Source organism: Peromyscus eremicus, chromosome 6 (assembly GCF_949786415.1).
Source record: "Peromyscus eremicus chromosome 6, PerEre_H2_v1, whole genome shotgun sequence".
Classification (NCBI taxonomy): Eukaryota; Metazoa; Chordata; class Mammalia; order Rodentia; family Cricetidae; genus Peromyscus; species Peromyscus eremicus.
Window position 1 is genome coordinate 18,739,067 of NC_081421.1, and position 6,605 is coordinate 18,745,671.

The window sequence follows — 6,605 nt, forward strand, 5'->3', positions numbered from 1 at the left end:
GTACATAGTTCATGTTTTCATTAATGTTTTCTTTAGAGGAATAGAAATTTTATGTTTTCTAAAAGTTTCTTTTTTCCAATTTTTATAACTTGAGTTTGTATATTTTTTCCTGAAAGAGATTGTTGTCTATCCCAGGATCTCAAACACATTCCCCTATTTTCTCATAGAAGCTTTGCAATTTTAGATTTTTTTGGTACGATGTTACATAATTTTTAAATATTTGGATATCAAGTAGATCCAGTTTTCTTTCCTTGATGAACTAATTACTTGGGATTCTTTGTCAAAATGTATTCACCATGTGTGCATGAAGCCATGTCTGGACTTCCTGCTATGTTCCATGTACCTTTTGGTATAATGCGAGATACTACTGCAGTGTCTTGGTTACTAATTTTTAAAGTGTGCCTTAAGATCAGACAATAGAGCTTGCATTTTTTTGTTTTTGAGACAGATGTCTCTGTGTAATAGCACTGGCTGTTCTGGAACTTTTTTTGAGACCAGGTTGGCCTCAGATTCACAGAGATCCACTTGCCTCCGCCTCCTGAGTGCTGGGATTAAAGGTGTACACCACCACACCCAGCCAAATTTGCTCTTTTATAATATTGTTTTAGTTATGGTAAATACTTTACATTTACATATGTATTTTAATTTTCATGTAAAACCTTACTTTCACTGGGATTTGCATCAAATTACAGACAAGTTTGAGAATGAATTATATCTGTTATACTGAGTCTTTCATTTCATAAGAGTAATACTTTCTGGCATTAGTTCAGTCTTTGTTGAAACATTTGATTTTTTTTCTGTCCACAAGATAGTCAGTTGCCCTCGCTAGTCCCAAGCATGTTGGCAGAGGACATTAAACTCAAGTCAGAAGCAAAGGAGTTCGTTGCTCACAACATAGCATGAAGCACAAGAGTCGAATTTTTATCAGTTCTGTTTTTTTCTTGGTGGGATAGGAATCATGTGTGGATCAGTTTAAGTAGATTCTCTGTACATAGGTTTGTACCACATGGGAAGCACACCGAGTTTAAAAAAAAAAATCTCATGGGTGGGCGGTAGGAAATGCTTGCAAATTCGAGTAGGCTTTATTTCAAATGAGACAGCAGTTTTATTATCCTGATATCAAATAGGCCTTTCCTTTGTGTTGCAGTAAGGGCAAAGAAAGGACATAATATCTCCATCTTCTGCTGTTCAACGTACAGGGACAACACTAAATAAAGCTGTCCTAAAGATGGGGAAAGAGCATGACTCATAGTGGCTCTCAACAATTTTTACCTTCTTTAATGAACCTTCCCATTAATATGCCACTTGCTTAAACACTCCAGTTATTCTGACTGATGAGAACTGGAACTAAATCCATTCACTCTGTCTAACATGACACTAATTAGGCCTGATTTCAATAGGACTCCATGTGATGTAATGAAGCTTGTATGTAGTATCGACGTCAGGGCTTCCTGTCCAAGGTGTTGGGCCCAATGGGTGGAACAATTTGCCATCAAAACTTGACAGCTTTCTCAAGTTTCAGTATTGACTGCTTACTTCTCATTCATTCTGAGTACAAAAAGATCTATTAAGGTACAACAAACTCCATTACAACCCATAAGAGGGAATTCTAGGTCATTTCTGTGGTTTACAACAGCCTTGGCCAGTGAGTAAGAACTGACCTTATTGTTTTCCAGGGCTGAGATGTTCAATACACTGTATGCATAAATGATTTAGAACCCAATAAAGGGTAGCATTTGATTGTTGTTTCTCTCCTCAGACTTCTTTAATGCAGACTAAAATGTCACCATTTATCTTTAATATCATTGACATTTTTAAAGAGTGCAAGTCAGTTGTCCTTTGTTTGACTTGTCTCCTTATTTCTCATGATTTCATTAAGAATTCAAAAACAATTAGTCTCAATTACATGGCATCCTGAATATGAAGCTATTAGGGATTCATACACCTTTACTTTACAGATAAAACTAAGTAGTAAGTTGAAAATTTAGGCTGCTTTAATTTTGACAAGCTGGCCTTTTTTGAGATATCATTCCCTTCTCTATGCTATCATTTAATATTTTGCTTTTATCTCTGCATGTTAGTTATTTCATTTTGGATCTTGGTAGAATATTTCTGAATCTTTTTCTCTCATTAGGATTGCAGGCTCTCTGACAGATTAAACTGGGTCTCATTAAATTGGATCATATTCAGTTTTTTTATGACTTTATTTCTTACTACATTTAAATATTGTGTGTGTGTGTGTGTGTGTGTGTGTGTGTGTGTGTGTGCGTGTGCACAAGTACATGCCACAGTGTCCTTGTTAGGGTTACTATTGTTATGACAAAACACCATGACCAAAGCAACTTGGGGAGGGAAGAGTTTATCTGACTTACACTTTCACATTATAGTCCATCTTTGAATAAAGACAGGACATGAACTCAAACAAGGCAGGAACCTGGAGGCAGGAGATATTTCTGAGCCTATGGAGGGACACTGCTTACTGGCTCTCCATGACTTACTTAGTCTGCTTTTTTATACAACCCAGGACCACCTGGCCAGCCATGGCACCACCCACCGTGGGCTGGGCCTTCCCCCATCAATCACTAATTAAGGAAATTCAGGAAATGCTAAGGCTTTCCTCAAACCTAATCTTATCACTTTCTCAACTGAGGCTTCCTCATTTCACATGAATTTAGCTTGTGTCAAGTTGAGATACAATCAGCTAGGACACATGACTTGTGTGTAGATGTCAAAAGACAAATTGAGGGAATTGGTTCTCTTCTTCCAACATATGGGTCTCACAGGCTCCAGATTTTATTCATTTTAATTTATATTGTAGTAAGTACAGAGTTCTTTGTTAAGTAGAAATGAAAAGAAATAATAACAATCTGACATATCCACAAAATCCCAATTACTTTGATACTGTTCAATAACCCATTATAGGGAGATTACTATTAAGACAGGTAGGCCTTTTATAGGAAGTTCAAATGTTCTTCCTTTTGGTTGATAGGAATGATCCCTTCCAGAATTCCCTGTAGTTTTTAAAACTATGTGAAAAGTCACATGAAAAAAAAAAATTAGAAACATCTCAAATCATAATCCTGCTTCCACTGTGTCTACACTCTTAGGGTTGTCAGTTTCCATTGAAAGATCCTTCTTAGAACCCCTCCACCTCTCTGTGTCTCTATCTCTCTCTTTATATATTTCTGTTTCTCTCATTCCTTCTTTCTATCTTTTTCTATCTCTCCTTCTATTTCTTCTTCTTTTTTAGACATGGTCCACTATTTACCCAGTCTAGCCTCAAGTTCCCTCACAGCAGTCCTCCTGTCTCAGCCTCTAGAGGGCTCTGTTCACAGGTATAGGCCACCATCATACAAAACTTATAAGATGTCTTTTGATTATCACACCCATATCACACATTGTACTCTGGCTCCTACATAAATGGTAAATGGCACATTTTATTCATTATTCATGAATTTATTTTGAATTATCCTAACCCAATATGCCGTGCACATGCATTTTATCCTACTGCAGAATTTTCCAGATTCTGATTTCACCCAGTTCCATTCAGACCTTGAGAAGTCCTCTCTGGGTGTCACTATTTCCCAAGTGAAAGTTAAACTCATAGGTTGATGCCTTTACTACAGGGAAGGCTAGGAGAGTTAAAATCTACTTTCAACTTTGCTAGTGAGAGGATTTCATGCTTCTTATGGGCAACTTATCTGGAGAATTCTCTAAATTAAGATAATGAGTTCAGATCCAGATGGCTGAGAATCATAAACATCTACTCAGGAAGGACATGATCTGTCTGACTTGTATTTTGTACTGTGAAAATACTTAATAGTTTATCTCAAATTAGTGATTTGTAAATCTAAGTAGAGGGAAATTAGGTTCCATAGTTTTTCATAGATATTGACATTTCTGCTTCCAGTCTCATGTTTATACTTTAAATTACCTTGTTGTATGACCAAAACTATACAGTTTTGGTGATTAATAAAGCAGGAGGCACCTTGTGTCTGTCTGTGTTTTATGTAATTGTATGAGATTTTAGAATGTCTATAAATGGCTCCATGGTGTTATAATTCATCCTATATATAATCCTTAAATATTTGAAAAAAAATTTTCCATAAACACATTTCATAATATTGAGTACAAAAGGGTTCTGAGGTCAAATATGTTTGCTTTAAGCTAAAATAAACAAGCTTCCTTTTGAGTGATTTCTCAGGGCCTGTAATATGTGCTGTAAATTACCGAGAGTGGAACTTGGCATGTAATATTTCCGGAACATATCTCCCAGCTGTGGCTGGGGTTGACTGAGTAGAGCTAAAACAAGGACTTAAACCCAATCTTTTTTTGTTTTTTCTTTATTAAGAACTTTTCTACTCACTCCACATGCTATCCACAGACCTCCCCTACTCCCTCCTCCCACCCCAACCCTCTTTCCCAAGCCACCCTGCATCCTCACATCCCCCAAATCAAGGTCTCCCATGGAGATTCATCAGAGCCCAGCACACTGAGCAATAGGCAGGTCCAAGCCTCTTCCCACTGCACCAAGGCTGTGCAAGGTGTCCAACCACAGGCACCGGATTCCAGAAGCCTGCCCATAGACCAGGGACAGATGTCGATCCTCCTGCCTGGGTGCCCCCAAACAGTTCGAGCCAAACAACCGTCTTCCGTGTCCAGAGGGCCTAGTCTAGCCCCATGGGGGCTCCACAGCCACCAGTCCACAGTTCATGGGCTTTCACTAGTGTGGCCGGTCATCTCTGCACGTCCTCCCATCATGATCTTGACGTCCCTCACCTGCAGTATCTCCCCTCTCTCTCATCAGTTGGATTCCCAGAGCTCAGCCTGGTGCCTGGCCGTGGATCTCTGTATCTGCCTCCATCTATCACTGGACAAAGGCTCTATGATGACAGCTAAGTTATTTGCTAGGCTTTAAACCCAATCTTCCATTCCCATGCATCTGGCTATGGATCGGTTTCTTCAAAAGCAGTGCTTTGGACATAGTTTGGAAATATCTGGACTGACTTCATGAGTAGAATTAGAATTACCTTAGCTTAAGGTTTGGCACTGTGAATTTCTGACCTATTTTTATTTGGCAACTTCATAAACACATGTATAATGTATTCTGATTACTCTTTACTGTTATGGTATGGTCTTTCGATATGCTGTGAATATGTGCTGCTCCCACTGGTTAATAAATAAAGATGCTTTGGCCTATGGTAAGGCATGATAAGAGCCAGGTGGGAAATCCAAGCAAAGATACAGGGATAAGAAAGGCAGAGTAAGAGGTAACATTGTGAGCTGCTGGGGTGCAAGATATAATAGAATACAGGTAAAGCCATGAGACACAAGGTGATACATAGATTAATAGAAATGGGTTGATTTAAGATGTTAGAGCTAGCTATCAATAAGCCTGAGCCATAGACCAAACAGTTTGGTAATTAATATTAAGCCTCTGAATGATTATTTTAGAAGCTGCTGTGAGGTCAGGTGGGATACAGAAAATTTTCCAGTTGCACTTTACCCCTATTCTTTCTTGTCTACCACCTATCCTCCCAGTTCTTTGCCCAGACTCTTCATTTTGGGTTTTGTTTTCTGAGAGATTTACTTTAACCAGAAGCATCTGTGTGACCCTTAAATTGGAAATAACTCGTGGAGCCTGGTGAGATCACCAGTGGGTACATAACTCAAGGAAATGAGTTGCCCTTGAATCTATTAGTAAAACTATCTCCCTGAATTGATCAGCAAGTATGGTTCCTGATCACACCTCCAGCCATTTCTGACCATCAATGGTGCTTCCTTGTGCAGAGCCAGTGTAGGCAATCACAGCTGCTTTAAGTTCGCAGTTGTGTCTTTTGTTTCCCATCCTTTCTTCCTATTGCCTGGCTATGGCATTCTTTCTACCTCCTCCTCTAAACCTTGAAGGGGATGTTATAAATGTCTTATTTAGCTTTGAGCACTCACCTGTCGCTTGTTATTGTCACTTGCAGCCATGTATCTGCATTCACTACTATTCACTGAACACCACATCAGAACACCTGCTGCAACCTCACCAGCCCTTCATCTCTAGTACATCCCTTCTAACCTCCTTCCACCACTCATGGCTTTACCCAAGCCCCCAACTCCAGAAGACACTCCTTGGGAACCTATTTGCCATTCTGGCCAGGGATACAGATAGGCTAATTGCAGATCTTGACCTCTCTATCCATTCCTCCAGTTCATATTCCCCAGTCCTGTCTCCAGTTCTGCAGCAGAACATCTGCTGTAGACTCCTACCCCCTCTGCCCTCATCTCCAATAAATTACACAGATCTTCCCTTCCAAATATTCTTCCCCTCACTCATAGTATTATCCAAGACCACAACTCCAGCAGAAACTCTCTGAAAACCCACAGGCTAGTCTGACCAGGGAAGCAACTGGGCTAACTGAAGATCTTCACCTCTCTTTCCACTCCCAGCTCTGTAGCAGATCTGCTGCAGCCTTTCCTCACTCTTTGCACCCATTCTCTGGGACTGCCTAAGCAGATTGGGGGGACACCCTGCTTTCCTCTCTCCAGGGAACCTTCTTCATACCCCAACCCATCCCCATTCCTAAGTGTCTGCTTCCAGAAACAGATTTTACCTG